This window comes from Quercus lobata, chromosome 4 (genome assembly GCF_001633185.2).
Source record: "Quercus lobata isolate SW786 chromosome 4, ValleyOak3.0 Primary Assembly, whole genome shotgun sequence".
NCBI classification, from domain to species: Eukaryota; Viridiplantae; Streptophyta; class Magnoliopsida; order Fagales; family Fagaceae; genus Quercus; species Quercus lobata.
The window spans coordinates 35,460,401-35,479,358 of NC_044907.1; the positions used below are offsets into that span (position 1 = coordinate 35,460,401).

At 32.7% G+C, this 18,958-nt stretch overlaps 1 long non-coding RNA gene and 1 pseudogene across 1 annotated transcript; both read right to left on the reverse strand.

Moving 5' to 3' along the window:
* Positions 1 to 2,508: 2,508 nt before the first annotated feature.
* LOC115986576 lies at positions 2,509 to 6,279 on the reverse strand. The gene is made up of 2 exons (XR_004090794.1): positions 4,514 to 6,279; positions 2,509 to 4,297 (listed from the first exon to the last, which is right to left on the reverse strand). It is a non-coding gene; the product is annotated as an uncharacterized LOC115986576 (long non-coding RNA).
* A 6,123-nt stretch (positions 6,280 to 12,402) lies between these two features.
* LOC115986570 lies at positions 12,403 to 18,902 on the reverse strand (annotated as a pseudogene).
* Between the last annotated feature and the right edge of the window lie 56 nt (positions 18,903 to 18,958).

The following is an 18,958-nucleotide window of genomic DNA, read 5'->3' on the forward strand; positions in this document are numbered from 1 at the left end:
CACTAGAAAGTTTTGATCACCCCCAGACCAATACCAAACATATCTGGAAAATTAAAAACCCTATTGGAACTAACCCAGATGGAACCAAAAAACAAGTGTCTTCTGCAGAAGCAGCTTTAAACTAGCAAGCAGAAAATGCCGTGGCAAAAGTATTGTCATGTGTAATGTTGATATTACTTAATGTGATAAAGGACCCATCAAGTGTAAGAAAAAAATAAGGAAACTATTGAATGTGACAAAAGTACAATCACTTGTGACATTGGTATTGCCCAATATGACGATAGAACTATCAAATGTGAGTAAAAAAATAAGAGAACCATCGTCACATTAAGTCGTACCAATATTACATATAGGCATAGCTAACCCAACCCAACCCTACCGAATTACCTACTAATTGACGAATATATATAACAAAAGTAGTACTCCTAAAATCTCTAAAATTCTCAAAATACCCTTAAATATTCTAAAATTATCAAACCACATACTAACAATTGAAAATTACCAAAATGACCCTAAAATTCTAAAAAATTATAGGAATATCCTTAAAACCTAAAAAATGACTGAAATGACCTTAAAATCTAAAAAATCACTAAAATACCCTCTAAACCTAAAAAATAAGCGAAATACCCTTAGATACTAAAAAAATGACCATGAAACCTTAAAAATGACTAAAATGACCTTGTAACTTAAAAAGTGACAATAATGCCCTTAGAACCTAAAGAAACGACCGCAATGTACCTTAAACCTAAAACATGACTGAAATACCCATAGAACCTTGAAAATTACCAAAATTACCCTAAAACCTTAAAAAAATTTGAAATACCCTTGAAACCTAAAAAATGACTAAAATACCTCATAAAACTTTAAAATGACCAAAATACCCCTGAAAATACTCAACAAGGAATACCCTTAGAACCTAGAAATTTATCAAAATACCCTTACAACCTAAAAAAATGACCCAATGACCCTAAAACCTAAAAAAAAAGGACCAAAATTAACCTAAAACATAAAAAAATGATTGAAATAACCAAAAAACCTAAACCTATGACCAAAATACTTTCCAAACCCTCAAAAGTTACTAGAACCTAAAAACTAACTTAATGACATTGAAACCTAAAAAATGACTGAAATAACCCTGTAACCTAAAAAATTACTTAAATATGCTTAGAACTTAAAAAAATGACCGTAATGGAATTTTCTTTCCTTTTAGCGTTAATTTTCTAAGAATATAGTTAGTTGTCCTGTTGCAAAACAAACTGGAAAACTAGCATCTCAAGTCTTAAAAACTCGAGATCAATGGTGGAACTCGAGTTTCTAAAACTCGAGATGCTACTTTCCATTATTCTTTCAAACGTAACTAACTATATACAACCCCTTTACACAACTATTCTGCACATTACCTCGACCATAATGCCCCTAAAACCTAGAAACTTACTGAAATAGTTTCACATGTGACCGTACTTTTGTCACATTCGATGGTACCCAAATTTTTCATAATTTTTTTTCTCATATTTGACAGTCTCATTATCACATTGGACAATACCAACATCATATTTGACCGTACTATTGTCACATTCCATGAGAGCATTATTTTTTTCACATTTGACAATTTCATTATCACATTGGGTAGTTTCAATATCACATTTTATCGTACTTTTGTTACATTCGAAAATTTTTTCCTCACATTTGACAGTTCCATCATCACATGTTATTGTACTTTTGTCACATTTGGCAGTCACATTTAAACTTCAACAAATTTAAATTCTATTCAAACTAAAAGTCTCTTATAAAAAATTCTAAAAACTTAAATATTTCAACAAATTTAAAATCTATTCAAATTAAAACTTTAATTAAAAAAAAAAAAAACTAAACTCCCAAACAACAGTGCATGCTTTCTTTCTCAAAAAAAAAAGTAAAATAAAATGAAAAACCCAATCTTTTGACTTCTTCTCCAAGTAAAAGTCTATTATCGACATTTTAAGAGCTGCTAATTAGTAAATCAATGTTATACATTTAATCTTTAACAAATTAAAATTTTATTAAAATTAAAATTCTATTATAGAAAAAATATAAACTTAAATCTCACCCATGTTTTCTTGGTCTCACACTCTTGGTAAAAGAAAAACTGAAAAATAAATGGTCCCTGAACTCAATGCTAGAGCTGCAGAAAACACACAAACCATCCACTGGAGCTTGGAAGACCCTGTTGCAAGATTCTAGCTTTCGTTGAAAGCTTAGTAATAATAAGCATCCAACCAACAAATGAATGTTTGGGAACGGCCCAATTAAACCACAATAAATGCCACCATTCCATATTACTGCCTCAGCTCCTAATTTCATTTCAAATAGCAGCACAATCAAATTCCTAAGAACCAACTCATTAGGGAGCAATTATTAGTTGATGCATAAGAACCATGTTTCTTAGACTTTTTTGTACTTGATTTTATTTATATCATAAAAGGTATAACCATCAGGTTAAAGGGTTTAACAAGGAGAGAGAAACACCCCTAGTACTTCAAGACCCTCATTTTTATTATTATTATTTTTTTTTTATAACACTTCAAGGCCCTCCTTATTACATTACTCGATTAGACTTTTGTTCATGTGATATGCCCACTTTGAAAATAGATTCCTTTTGATCATGTAGCCATGAGTCATTCCTTTTGGAGTTGTTGACAGAGGTGGCTGAGGATGAATAACCTCTGGCTCTGCTGTACATTGCTCCTTCCAGATGATAGGCGTTTCGCTTTTGGATCTAGGCCACGCACATGGTCAGATGGTTCAGTGCTAGCATGGGTACTACTGCAGGTTGTATCCAAATCTTCTCCAGACATTCGACTAGGGGTCATTATTAAGTCAATACTAGATAGACTAGAGGCTCTAGGAATGCTCTTTGCTTGATCTCCTCATAATGTCAGTGTAAAGTTCTGACATGTCAACTACCTCCTGGTCAGCTGAGAACTTTCCCTCTCGATCCTCTTTTGATGCCGGAAGATATTCCATTTCATAGTTGTACTTTAGCAAGCATAAGAACTAGAAATCCAGCAACAAGATAATGCAGAGGACCAAAGCGCTTCTGATATTTCTCAAAAAGTTCCAACACTGCAACAAAGTTGAAATACAGACACATGAGCAACAAATGCTCAAAAACTAATCAGACATTACCGAACCATGCTTTTTTTTTTTTTTTTTGGTGGATAATTATTACTGTAACATGCATGTGATACATAACCATTGACAGAAAGTAACTTGTCCCATTTAATATTTAGCTGGTAATTGTATTCCTGTTTCACTACTCAATCTATCATTAAAAACTAAAATAATGGATCAAAGTGCAATCAATATAATTCAATGTTATCAAAGGACTGCTAATCAGACAACATTAGCTAATTTACAGGCTTTCTAAATGACAAAAATATCCTGTATACAAGAGATTCAAAATCAGCATCTTTTTGACAACAAATCATTGCTTTAAATTCAAACACCGCAGAACGAACAATGATTACAGAATAAGAATCAATCTCACTTCTTGGAGACACCAATTAAAATTGATTAGTGCAACAAGGGAGCATATATGTGCATTAACAGGCTAACAAGCAATGGCAGGTCTGGAACTGTGCTAAAAGATCAATTCAATCATGTTCACATGTTTAATAAAAATAGAAAATAATTTGGAAGCAGTATGACCATGCTAATAGAAGAAGAAGAAACATGTCATTTCATGAAAAGCTCACATATATTAACTACCATATGATATAGTGGACTACATCATACATGGATTAATGTTCACTCATTTACCAAAAGAGTCATAGTCACCATAATTAGCTCAAATACAACCATATAGATCATTCTAAAGACTGCAAATAAACTTAGATTTGTAGTTTTGATAGTACAAACACATGTACTTATATGACACATTACCAAAACAAAATAAGCTTAGGCATTGTTTTGTACCATTGATTGAATTCAAACGAAAAATATAAATATCTCCAGCTCCCAAATGGAAAAATATGTGAAATTAATCGTCAACTACATTAGGATAATTTAGTATGCATTGTTGAGGACGTTAATTATAAAACAATAATTTATTCCTTTTCCTACTTTAGCACCCAATTAAGCATAGTGTGAAATTAACCACAAAATGTATTCACCAATTCTTTTTTTAACAAAATAAGTAAGCTTATGAATCACTTCTAGGGTAAATGCCTGACAATGATGTAAGGCAAGCATCAAGTGTTAAACACGCTTACAAGTCTGAAACTTCAAAAGCATGGCGACAAAGCATTTCTTCTTCAAACTTCACTAGAAAGCAAAATTCAAGGAACAAGAAAATTAAAAAATACAGGTGATCCAGAAACATGAAAAAACAAAACGCAGGTACTTGTAGCACCAAATTGTGACTGTGCTCTATTTCACTGTGTTTGCTACTTGGAATGTAGACCTGATGTGAAATTAATTGACCACAATACAAGTTAAGATTTTAAAAAAGGAAATTCCAAGGATCATCATTTACCATCACTAACAAAACCAAAATATGAGACTGTCATCCCAAAGTGAATAACACCAGTCTGAATCCACTCAACCGCAAAAACATCTGTAGCAGTAAGGCCTCCCTAAAACCAACAAAGACTTTCACTAAGCAGGTAAATACATTTTACTAAAAGCCCATAAAAATTATGGATAAGAAGGTAGTTTAAAATATTAGTCTGAAACTTAAGTTTTGCAACCAAAAAAACAAAATAGTTCCTTTAATTGTTAAGTAACGACATGAAAGGAGAAATTGATGCAAATAAAATTGCAACTTGTTAGTTAACCTACCCATAATAACGTATCAAAGTAAAGGGAAACAAAAAACAATAAAAGAAGTAGAAAAAATCATTTTGAAACTGATCTTTTGAGTCGTTCAATGGCAAGGATATCTGGCCCAAGATATTTGCATCATTTGGAGACTCTTGGTTATGCCAAAGATGGTGTCCCAGAATGCTTTCTTGTTGGAGAGAAAATTTCCATAGTCAATAGTGGTGGCGAAATATGGAAGGCAGTCCCGTAATGTTATATGTGGACACTGTGGCATTAGTGTAATAGTAGGACTTTTGATGGGGTTGAACATCCTATTCATGTTCTCAAAAAGCCTATGCTGAGATATTCTTATGAATGGAAGACTGTTATTGTCAACCATTCATTCCTAACATTTTTTTTTTTTTATAGATTTCATTGACTCCCTAAATATGAGTTTGTAATCATTTAGGTGTAGTCTGGTACAGTGCATACTGATTACCATCTTTCTTTTTATTGAAATTAATATTTATAATAATAGAGCGATTAAATTTTTATGTTAGCTTTTATTGAAATTATTATTAAAAAGAATCAAATTGAAACTGGAAAGAACTCACTCAATCTAATAAGAAACAGTATATTAAGCCAATTATGCTAATGATCCAACACAAACTCTAAATGTTTATGTGTATTCCCAGAAGCCAATCATTCCTATAAACTCCAATTCTTTTTGCAAGAACATGATCAATCACAAGTCATACACGAAACATTGAAATTTGAGATTCCATTTTATTCTCTTTTCCCAATACATTCTAAGCAACCAAACAGAGGATACCAAAAGTACGAAACGCATGCAAAATTAAATAACCATAAACAAAACGACCAATCACCAAAACGATAAATACCCATCAAAATCAAACCCCAAACAAACACAAATCCTCACGAAAAATAAATAAAAATGCGAACTTTATCAAATTCTTCTAACAGAACAGAGGGGGAAAAAAATCAACTTGGAAAGAACAAACCTCACAAATGCCATCATCAAGCAATTTTGGTGAAAAAGTGAAGCACAAATCAAAAAAATTTGGGGAAATTTCAAACCAACTCTACAGCACCTGAAATGGGTTTCGATCGTCGCCGTGTAAAACCCCTTTCCCTGCGCCGACGAGGTCAATTAATGGTGAGGTCCTTTCTGAAAATGGAGCGAAGTCGAAGAGAGAGGAAAGAGAGCACGGTCGAGAGAGAGAGGGAACGAGGACAGCAAATAAACAATGGATTTTTAATGTTTGGCGAGAACAATTCCCTCGCTAGAGCTGGTGAGGTACCGTTCATGGCTTAGGGATCTGTTTCTTCTTTTGTGGGTCTTGCTTAGGGTTTTGTTTAGTAATCGTCGCTCTAGATGGGTTCTTGTGAATGGTTTGGACGAGAAGAATTTGAGAGAGACGAAACTGAAGAGAGAAGCGTAGACTATAGAAAGACTGAGAGAGAGAAGAAAGTCAGAGACTCGGGAACTGAGTACTGAAGACGGTAGAATTTTTTTTCTAAATAACAATAAATATTAAAAAATTTAGTTAATTGTCACATTTCAAAACAATTTTAAAAACTAGAATCTCGAGTGTCTAAAACTCGAGTTCCAAGAAAAGCCCGAGTGGGAAAAAAATCAGGCTGAAAATCGAGTTTTAAAAACTCGATTTCCATTAATTGAGAAAAAACGCCGCTATAGGTCTGTAAAACGTCACTATAAGGCTTAAAAACGCCACTATAGGACCTCCTAAACCTGTACTTATAAAAAATTTTTGCAGAAAAATGCCGCTATAGGGCTTTAAAACGTCACTGTAAGGCTTAAAAACGTCACTATAGGTGAAATTTTTTTGCATGGAAATCAAGTTTTAAAGACTCGAGATCTATGTGGCAGTTTCACACTCACAAAGCGAGTCTTTTGGACTCGAGTTATAATATGGATCTCGAGTTTCTAAAACTCGAGATGTTAGTTTTCTTAATTCTTTTTAAACGTTCCTAACTTACTATTTTGAATGGCTGATGGATGATGTTATGCACAATACCTCGAAGACGGTACGGGAAACATCAAAGTGGGAAAAAAATAAAGGAACAATGAGCCAAAAGTGTAGTTTTTTTAAAAAAATTTATGGTACCCTATAATATGAGAAAGAACAATCAAATGTAAGGAGAAAAAAAAAAAAAAGAATGTGACAAAAATACAGTAATAAGTGATGTTGGTATTGTATAATGTGAGGATGATACCATAAAATATGAAATAAAATAAAGAAATCACCAAATGTGACAATAGTATAATCACATGTGATGTTGATACTGTATAATGAGAGGATGATACCATCAAATGTGAGAGAAAAAAAGAAACCACAGAATCTGACAAAAGTATAGTCACATGTGATGTTAGTATTGTGTAATGTGAGGATAATACCATCAAATATGAGAAAAAAAAGAGGAAACCACCGAATGTGACAAAAGTACAGTCACATGTAATGTTGATACTGCACAATGTGAGGTTGGTACCATAAAATATGAGAAAAAAAAAAGGAACCACCGAATGTGACAAAAGTTTAGTTACATGTGATATTGGTACTGCGCAATGTAAGACTGGTACCATAAAATGTGAGGAAAAAAATAAGGCAACCACTGAATGTGACAAAAGTACAGTCACATTTGATGTTAATACTTTGCAATATGAGAATAGTACCGTAAAATGTGAGAAAAAAATAAAAGAACTACCAAATGTGAAAAAAGTATAGTCATATATGATGTTGGTACTGCGCAATGTGAGGATGGTACCATCAAATGTGAGAAAAAAAATAAAGGAACTACCAAATGTGGCAAGATACATTCACATGTGATATTAGTACTGCACAATGTGAGGATGACACCATCAAATGTGAGAAAAAAATAAAGAAACCACTGAATGTGACAAAAGTACAGTCACATGTGATGTTGGTACTACGCAATGTGAGGATAGTACCATCAAATGTGAGAAAAAAAATAAGAAAACTACCGAATGTGACAAAAGTATAATCACATGTTATGTTAGTATTACACAATATGAGGATGATACCATCAAATATGAGAAAAAAAATAAAGGAACCACCAAATGTGATAAAAGTACATTCACATGTGATGTTGGTACTGCACAATGTGAGGATGGTACCATCAAATGTGAGAAAAAATAAGGGAACCACGGAATGTGAGAAAAGTATAATCACATGTGATGTTAGTACTACACAATGTAAGGATGGTACCATCAAATTTGAGAAAAAATAAAGGAACCACCGAATGTGACAAAAGTACAATCACATGTGATGTTAGTACTGCATAATGTGAGGATGGTACCATCAAATGTGAGAAAAAAATAAGGAAACCACCGAATGTGACAAAAGTATAATCACATGTGATGTTCGTACTACACAATGTGAGGATGATACCATCAAATGTGAGAAAAAAAATAAAGGAACTACCAAATGTAACAAAAGTACAATCACATGTGATATTGGTATTGCATAATGTAAAGGTTGTACCATTAAATGTGAGAAAAAAATAAGGGAACCACTGAATGTGACAAAAGTACAATCACATGTGATGTTAGTACTACACAATGTGAGGATGGTACCATCAAATATGAGAAAAAATAAGGAAACTATCGAATGTGACAAAAATACAATCACATGTGATATTAGTACTACGCAATATGAGGATGGTACCATCAAATGTGAGAAAAAAAATAAAGGAACCACCGAATGTGACAAAAGTACAATCACATGTGATGTTAGTACTACACAATATGAGGATGGTATCATTAAATGTGAGAAAAAAATAAGAGAACCACCAAATGTGACAAAACTACAATCACATGTAATGTTAGTATTACACAATATGAGGACGATACCATCAAATATGATGTTTTGGTAACTTGATATAGCAGGTTGCCTACTAGTGGGTACCATACCCCCCCAAAAAAAAGGGGGGTACTGTAGAATTACCTATATTAAAATATTGTATTGTAGATGAAGATGCTGACGAAATTGGCTAACTTGAGCAACAATTTGCAAGTATGAATATTTGCAGTGCTGAATTTGCTACCAATATTGAGTAGATTGAGATTGAGGTGTAATTTTTATAAAATATTTACTTATTCTTCTTTACTTAATATGTTATTTTTTTTTTTTTTTTTTTTTTTTTTTTTTTTTTTTTGTTTTGTTTAGTTTATATTTGTAAGTAATCTAACTTTACTATGATTTTAAATGCAACAAGAATATGTGCACTTAAGAAGACCGATAACTTGCTATTTTGCAGGCTTATTTGTTTTGTTTGTTTTAAGATTTATCTCTTTTTGAAGATGTAAACTTATAATTATATGCATTTTTGACAGTGAACTATTAACATTGAAGACTTTTTCCATCATGAATTTATGACTATAAATAATTTTTGTCATGCTCAAAACTGTCAGAATTGGAAGGATATTAACAAGTGGCATTAAGGGCAATCCATTTGCTTAATTGATTTTATTCATTCTCTTTAAACGTATTGTCATTAATTTGTTTTTGTAATTGAAAAAAAAATTGTTTGAAAAATATGGGTCAACCTGATCCGAAACCCGATTGACCCATTTAAAAATGACTCATTTTGACTCGCAACCCATTTAACCTGCAAACACGATTGACCGACCCAACCCAACCAACTTGTTTTGCCACGTCTAAGCTTAATTGCCCAAGGTCCTAAACAACTCTCTTTTTTAGTGCTTTATAGTTGCCATTATTTTTATAAAAATTCTTACAGATGACTGTACATAATAATATCCGTGAAGATGTAAAGTATTTGATCGTGTAATAGTGGCAGATGACTATCTGAGTAAAATTGGATTTAAATTCTTAATGCTTATAGGAGTGTGCATCTAACCACTGAGCCAATTCAACCCAACCCAACACCTGAGATTTGTTTTTGTTTTCATGGGTTGATAAGTTGGGTTGGGTTGGGTTTGGTCCGTTTGGGTTAATAACTTTTTCAACTCATCTAAACCTAACCCAATAAATTAGTATTAACCCCCCCCCCCCCCCCCCCCAAAAAAAATAGTTCAATAAAATTAACCCAATTAGTGGCTAAATTATTAAACCTAATAAATTAATATTATAATTCACATAATATACCTAATTATATTTCGGTTTTTTAGTTTGATTTATTTTGGTATTTTGAGAATTAGTTTTGATATATTTGGAATATAATTTAGGTCTATCATGTGAATTATGATAATTTATTGGAAAAAATAAATTCTTAAATAGTCTATATATATATATATATAAAACCGAAACCTCTGCTGGCACCACAATTTTCCACCTCAGCACAATATTTAAAAAATAAAAATAAAAACAAAAACATTATAACACCTCAAACCCCTAGCAACTTTACTCCTCTCTCAAGTTAAGAAATATAAAGCCACAGTTTCTACAAACTCTCTCTCTCCAAACGTAAATATTAAATTCAACCCCTTTAATTTCTCTTTATATTTTTGAGGCTCCTGTAGAGTTATAGTGAGTTATGCTGGTTTTGTTTTTTGTGTGTGTGTGTGTATAGATGGTCATAATACTCCGGTATTTTAAGAGAAGTTTGTGTTTTCATTAATTGAAGGCCTTAGAGAGATAAGTGTTGCAGTTTGGAATAGAAATACAAAAGAGGATTTCATTGGCAGCGGAAAGTAATTACTTTGTCTCATATTTTTTGTTTTTTGAATTGATTTTGTGTGCTTTTTAGACCCTTTTGGGTCAATTTTGTTAATTGGGTGTTTTTTTTTTTTTTTTTTGATAGGGTCCAATTGGGGAAGGTTCTTTCAAAGGGTTACGACGACCACACTTGGTGTCTGTATACTGATAGTGGGGGTAAGTACTATAAATTACTAACCCTTTTAAGTGTATAATCTGTTTCTAAAATTATCTATAATATTTTGTCCTCCGAAAATTTTATCTCTTTAATTTTAGTATATTTTGTTTCTTAAGCTATAGACAGATTTTCTTTGTTTCTTATTTTCAATAATAAATCATTTTATTGCAATACCAGTAATTGTTTGAGAAATCCAATATGTTCATATCTCTATAGAATAGAGAATAGTAGAAGCGAATTTTATTACAACTACTTAAATTGAGTTGACTTAATTCCGTACAATTACAAAGTATAGCATGAAAGATAATAGAATTAATTGTTGTAATTTTTATTTTCTTTCCATGTTTTGAATTTCCATGTTTTTATTGTTGATGAAAAATTAAGGCTCAGTTGCACAATATGTGTAAATTCTTCAGAATGCTACTTTAAATAGTAAGTCAATGTGTCTCTTACATTTGGGTATTAGTTAGAATTATTTTCAAATGATTATACCAATAAAAGGGAATGTGTATAAATTTTGTTTAACTGTCCCGTGCATTGCACGGGTTAGCGACTAGTTTTAATAAAAGTTCAAATTTTTTATAAGACATGAAACATGTAAGTAAAAGTGTACAACCCCACTAATCCAACCTAACTCATGTAGGTTTGGTTGGGTTGGTTTCTACATGTCCAATGAGTTGGGTTGGGTTGAGAATTTATCAACTCAACGTTGGGTTAAAAAAACTCTCCAACTTGACCCATACACACTCTTGTTATAACTTATCCAATCAAGGAATCCTTTTGGATCAACTTCTTTTCTATTTGTAAGGCCGACATGGGCATAAATCGAGCACAACTTGAAAGTAAAGAAATGAGACACTAGTCTATTAACCGAAGGGAAGTTGATAGTTATCTTTTTGAGTAACTTAGGGAAGAAACCACCCAAGCAGCATAAAATTTTAATTATTGAAAAAGAAAAATGTTACCAAATGATCTCTGTTCTCAAGTTTAAGAAGCTAAATTTTTTAGTAACAAGCAGCTCTGCACTATACAGTACTTTTAGTCATTCAGTTTCTGATATTACTTCCCCACCAAACTTGACATTCTCCTTAACACATGTTTTCCAAGGAAATATGTAAAATTTCACAGCAGATTCTTTGATGATTCATGGACATGCATATGAAATATGTGGGCGTAAGACTTCCGTCTAACGTACTAGAGCACTAGATGGGATAACTGTTAACAAAAAGAATGGCATTCTTATATGGTAAAAGAGAGATGCAAGAATACAAGAACTAAGGAATTTGGTACACAGGTGTCCTTGGTGTCATGATGGTAAATACATATAAAAGAAATTAGATACATGAATTATTACATCAGGTGTCCCAACAAAGTAATAAAATTCTCAGGAAAGAAACTGATTTTTTTTTTTTGGTTCTTTGACTAGCAATATCCTGTACTCAAGCTTCAAGTCCTAGCAGCTAAGAGGGCCATGCCACTTGAGTTTCAAGCTGAATAATAAAGAAAGATAAGCAAAACAAATTCAATTTGTGTTACACATTTACAAATTGAAATGCCATATTTCTTGTGTTTTTATTATATTAAAAAACTAAATACTACTTTAGCCATTGACTTTGGCGCTAACCAAACAACAGGACTGAATTTCTTTTTTTAATTGCCCCATCCCTAGCAATCCACTATTACTTCAAGAAATATTCAACACTGCGGCATTCAATCTAGTCCCTGTTCAATGAGGTACATTCTTCTGTCACAAAAAAGATCCATGACAACAAACCCAAATTACTAGTCTTAAAGCTAGAAACATACTCTGATTAGAGTTTCTTGTGTAATTGTGATGTTCTTTGTAGGCCACATCCACTAGTCCAAACAAAGTCTACAACTTTATTTATTTCTTTTACTTTTCTTTCATTCCAAGGTCAACAATAAGCTACAAAATAATGGGTTAGTTCTCCCCTTTGTATTGATAATTGCCAATGATGAAAGGCTACAATCTAGGCAGATTCATCCAAAATACCTTTGGCTTCTTCCATTAATTAAGCAAAACTGTTGCAATTTGATTAACTATGTGAATGCTTCTTGCAGTTCTGTGGGTAGCTTCAGATCAAGCTCAGATTTGCTGAGTGGTGAAAAATAGTGCTCTACCATGTCTTTGGACACTTGTTCCAAGCTCGGAGGATTCCACTGCAAATAAAACATGACAATTCAACAATTTGAATGTAATCGATGGACAATTATCTACTAATAATAAAAGTAGATTAGCAATATTGCAATTGACAAATCTGATTATCAATGATAGAACCCCAGTCTTCCACAGTACCATCTCCTCTTACAACAACTTGCTTTGTTTAAAAAAAAAAAAGAATTTTAGATTGGATTCTTAAATGCAATATTTGCAATATTGCTACCCCACTTGTCCAAAAGGCTGATAACATAAGCTGATGATACCTTTGGTGCCAGGTCCTTGTCTACCATTCGTGCCCGAACACCCTTAAGAAAAAGTACAGAAAAAAAGTAACTAGGATCATGAGGGTTTGTTTTATTAAGAAGATAATCAGGAGAATGTATACCTCACAAAAATCTCTGAAAACCTGATTAGATATCCCTTGCCACATTCAGTACTCACGTATCAAGCACTGATCAAGGGTCTAAAATCTACCTTCTCGTTTCTGAGCCAGTATGGTGGTTAGGTCATAATGCAATAGTTTCTTAAAGGGGGAGGAGGAGGGGACAAGGGAAAAAAGGCCCAGTTCTGAGTATCAAGGACTCACAGATTTCAAAGAAACCTTCAAGCCTAATGGTGAAGCTTCCTTAAGTCTCCTTAGGGTGGAAATGCACCATGCATCATTTGTTTTACTTGTCTCACTTTCCTGAGAGAATTGTTTAATTTAAAAACGCAATCACAACTCACAAGGTTCATCCAGAAAAGTATAGGGAGTAACAATTTAGAGAAATACCCATATATTTTGTTTCATTTTATTGCCATAAATATGGTAATACTAGTATGCAACAATTACAACTCATACAGCCCAACCTTCAGATTAGTACTTAAGAGACTCAACACACACTATATATATATATATATAGTCCAAAAAGTCAAAAGGAAGAAGTAACCAATTCAAGACACACTTCCATTATTTGGGTTTTTTTTTTTTTTTACATACTTTGGGTTGGTCTTAAACCCATGACCTTAGCCTCCATCCCATTCTTAAGTTAAGAAGTGTCATTTGAGCTAGGGCTCATTAGCAATTCCATTAACTGTATATAAAATGTTTCTCTTGAAAATTGCTTTCCAATCAACTGTGAGGTAGCTAAAGACATTCATCATAATGTTGTTAAGTTGTATTTTTTAAATTCAAAAAAATGATTTTGGCTATATGGCTGCTTCAGTCATTCTAGCCACTTGTAAAGATCAAGATGACAGGAAGCATCTACAGGGTACTCAGATTGACTAATTGAAAAGTGTCTCCTTGATGAGGCAAAAAGTTTTAAAAATGATACAGTTCTCCAGGTAAGAGTTGGTATAGATATTATTTCATTTAAGTTTCCTTTTCTCCAGAAATATGGTTTCTCATGCCTAAGATTTTCTGTTATTTTCTTTCGTACCATCAATTTTAAAAATAACAGAAAGAGATTTGAGTATGAAATCAGACATACTGAACATTTTGTTCCATACAAAGTATCATGGAAATCTGTTATATTGTAATGGGATAATACTTAATAGTTCTAAAACGAAAAGAAATATGCAAATCAACATGTTCTTACCAAGGCATCAATAATTTCTTCAACTGTGTCATGGCTGAAACATTTATCAAGTATTTCAATCCTAGACAAAATTGCATAATAAATAGATCAGCATTTTATATCTGCTACATAAATACTCACACACCTGAGGGGATAATAGACATACCTGTGAAGTACACTTATATTATCTAGATAGACAAGGTCACTATATTTTTCTAAAGAAGTTTCAATGACAGAAGGATCATCAGTGTCCAATTTCCCAAGTTGTTCTTCAATTAATGCAAGCTTCTGTGGAAAAAAGGAGACAATACAGTGTTATATAAACAGGAAAGATGATTAAAACAATGAAAGGGTCCAACAATCTTAACTGAGCTATGCGCATAATGTGTAGCAAGCCCACAAGAAATAATTTCTGCTGCATTAAGTTTTTCTCCTGTGAGACCCAAGTACTCCCCTGCAAAAAAGAAAAGATACAAACTATATAAGAATTTAATTGAGAAGCAAATACAGGTGCCATCAATGATTCATCCTACTAATTGATTTCTCATTTATCGAGTCCTAATTACATTGTCAACATTGCTTGATATGTAGAAAGGGTCAAGTTAACCCCACAAGTTGTCTCGGAAAACAACATTGAATAAAGTCACCCAGCTATCCATAGTAAACTTCAGCATTAGAATATTTGTCATTGCAACATCTACTTTCAGTATAATGGTCACATAGGAAGTGACATCTTATGGTGCAATGAAACCAAATGCAGCTCCCCATATGTCAACTACCAACAGCCATAACAGTGCCTCAACACAAATTTTAGACTACAGAACTTCTAAAGCAATTTGCTAGAGCTTGTTATCCAACATCCACACAACAAATTCATGACAAGAGTCCTAATGCAATTTGTATAAAGAACATTGCTGAACCAACTGCCATTGTGTACTTCTAGAGATGACGAGCATACTTCAAAATAAAAATATTTTGCAGAGGCACTTCATTTCCACATTCACTCCATTCCTAAAAAAAAATTGAGTGATTTTATTTTAATTTTAGAGGCCTTTTAAAAAATTTCATGTTCATATATCCCTTAAATTTCTTCCAATGCAACATTAAAAGAAAATCATAAAAGATTGAGGTAAATTCATATTAGGGCAGAATGTTCATCTTAAAATCAATGCTTTACATGATGTTTTTATCAGACTTATGCAAGAACCAGAAATAGTCCAAATCAACAAAACCATGTACAAGGAATTCAGTGAAAATTTTGACTACACATGAAAAACTACAATGCACTACAGGCATACCCAGGTGACCAGGTAGATGTGAGAGGAGAAACGATGTGCCAGCATCAGGTTGGAAACCAATTAGAGTTTCAGAAGTAGCAAAAACCTGTGAATTGTGAGAATAAATTATTTTTGAACCTTTTTGAGCAAATGATGTATAGCAAATAAGGAATCTGAAACACATAAGAAATTCAACACTATTATTCCAATCACATTAATATGCAAAAAGAATCAAACATATAGTTTCATTCCTAGATTACATGGATTGGATAGGTGTGTGTAATGTGTACAAGTGCTAAGTCCCATATCGAGTGTTTATTAGGTTGAACTGGGCTTATATATTGATTATGAAGAACCCCAATTGTAACTCGACTAGTCCTTCTGGGGTATAGTATAAATTTGGCTAGCGCTTACTTGAGTCAATACAAATAGTGTTAAGAGTCAACGTGGGACTTGACAATAACATAAGGAATTGAGTGGAAAGATTGTGATACTCAGATTATGTGGATTGGTTAGGTATGTGTTGTGCGGATGTGTGTTAAGCCATACATCTGGTGTTACCAAGCTTGGGCTATATCGAAGATCACAAGCAACCCCAATTGTAACTTGACTAATCCTTTTAAGGTATAGCATAGATGTGGCTAGTGCTTCCTTGGGTCATGACAATATGTGTATGCTAATGAAAGTAGAAGGTCATACTCCTCAATTATCTAATAAAATTGAGCATTCAGTAATTCAATTATAAGTCAACAAACCAAATCAACCCTAATGCATGACAAATTTAAGTTAAAAAAATAAACTTCCTGTAACAATATTAAATAATTAGTCTAATCTAGAGGGTGCAAAATAATTAAAAAATTTCTTCCACAAAAGAAAGTAAGGAAAAAAATTTGAAACAATCATTAAAACCAACAACTAGATAAGAGAAGAAAAGTTTCTTTTAAAAAAATAAAGATAAGAGAAGAAAAGGACGTAAGTACATGCGAAGTTGCTACATACAGTTTTGTTAGTTGCAACCCTAAACATCCCAGGGATTGAAACTCCAGCCCCACCACCCATAGTAATTCCATTCAAAAGAGCCACCTGCATGGAGATTATTATTACACTACCATGAATATACTGGGTTCTGACTAATGTAGTTATAATAAACAGAAAGTTAATGTCCAACATTCTACCACAGGGACTTGGGGCTAATAAAAATCATCCCCACATTAAAGGGAAAAAAAAAAATAATAATAAATAAAAAAAACAGATCTGAGACTTTTGAATAGATACCATAGTTCCCTAAACCAGAACTCAATGACTTCTTTAACATAAGTATAGCAGGGGGAACAACTTCAAAACTTTTTGGGAAAATTTAGGAAATCCAAGTATGCTAGCAGAAGGAAGGATAAAATAAAAATAAGTGTAAAGAAAATTGTTCAGTGCTAGAATAGGAGCCAAAGATCAATATACTAAAAAAACCAAGTATCTTTTGATAATTTCATAGTTGAGGGAGGGGTAAATTGAACCTTGGACGTCTTAGTTGGAAACACTAGGAGATGCAAGCTGAGCTACAAGACTCTTAGCCATAACAAAACCAAGTATCTCAAAGAAAAATCTCCATAAATGACCATATCAAAGCTATATTGATGGTAATATAACACTCCAAACGTAAGAGTCCCCAATTTATTAACCACTATGCTTAAAAAAAGAAAGAAAGAAAAGTAAAACTTACATGTGGCTTCAAATATGTACCTAAAATGTATATGTAAGTATATAACGTTCTAAAAAATTCCTTACAATCCTCCATTTTCCCTGCATAGAGTTAACCAATGGTTAAAGGATGATTCTAATGAAGAAACAAGCACCAACTCCATAACAAAGATTAGCAACTTAAAGATTTGTGAAGTACTTTAGTATAAAGTTTCCTTTAGCTTTATCAATAACTGACCATCACAAAACATTATGTATGCACCTCCATACTTTATTGATCCCACTCTTATACAGTAAACACTAGGAATATTTTCAAACTCTCAATTCTTGTGGAAAGATCAATCCAAGGTAGTGTAAAGAAACAAATTCTGAGATACATGTATCTATGGGTCATTTAATACTAGTATTGTCACCTCATTTCTAATTTTTGATTTAATAAAGCTATATTTACTAATTCCCTATCTTACTCTTGCTTATCCATTTTTCATTTTTATAATTAGATAGATGGGGGAAGGGAGATTTGAACCCTCAATGTCTCTGCTAGAAACGTCAAGAAGTGCCAACCAATTGAATTACAAGGTTCTTGGCTATCTTACTCTTGCTTATCCTAACCTTAAGACTTCCTCCACTTCCTCCCAAACAAAGCGACAATCAAATTTGGCATCCTTTTGTTTGGACATAGAAGATCCCATTACTACTAAATATTCGCTATAGTTCCAGCTTAGGTTTACTGCTAAGTGCTAACAACAGCATTCCACAATCCCATCTCATCTCTAATTAAGGCTAGCTAGCCTAGCTTTCTCTAAATCATATACGATGAAGAAAAATAATCTATTCACAATAATAATTAACTTTTAAGTAAAATATTTTTTCCAGATAAATCTTAAAAGCAGAAGTAAGATGAGTCTATTACCTGCGTTTATCATATGATAAAGTGACACAAAATCTCCGCCAGCACAAAATGCCCTGCCACTGCCCATCAGAAAATGCAAAACAATGTTCAAGTTCTTAACTAGTTCTTGAGCAAAAAGTAAACCCAACTAAACTTTATCTTTCCCACTAGAAATATTACATGTAAATGAATCCAATATATGATAACAGCATAGATGTTTTTTTACTTTCATTGCCACAAAACCAATATCTGGATTATTTTCCCAAGATGTATACAACTTTTGCAATCTAGCCCCCTAGAAACCAAAGACAACTCATTAAAAGACAGATAAATGTTTCTAGTTGGTAATACAGAACAACTCAAACCCATATAACAAACTCAAATCATATAAATTGAGAAACTAGGAATCAAAACAGTAAGTCTACTCATACCATGAATTTCCCAACTTTTTCCACTACTGGTAAGTTTGCAAGTTGTGATTGGTGTGAACACAATAAATTAATAAGGAAAATTTTAGAGATACAAACTATTTTACAATATTCTTTACAAACTGCTGACCTGGTGAATGGTTATTGGTAAATGAAAAAATGATATTAGTGGTGGGCTCAGATGAAAACCACTAAGAAATGGTCATATCAACAATTTGTAAAAATGTTGTAAATAGTTTGTGTTTGTA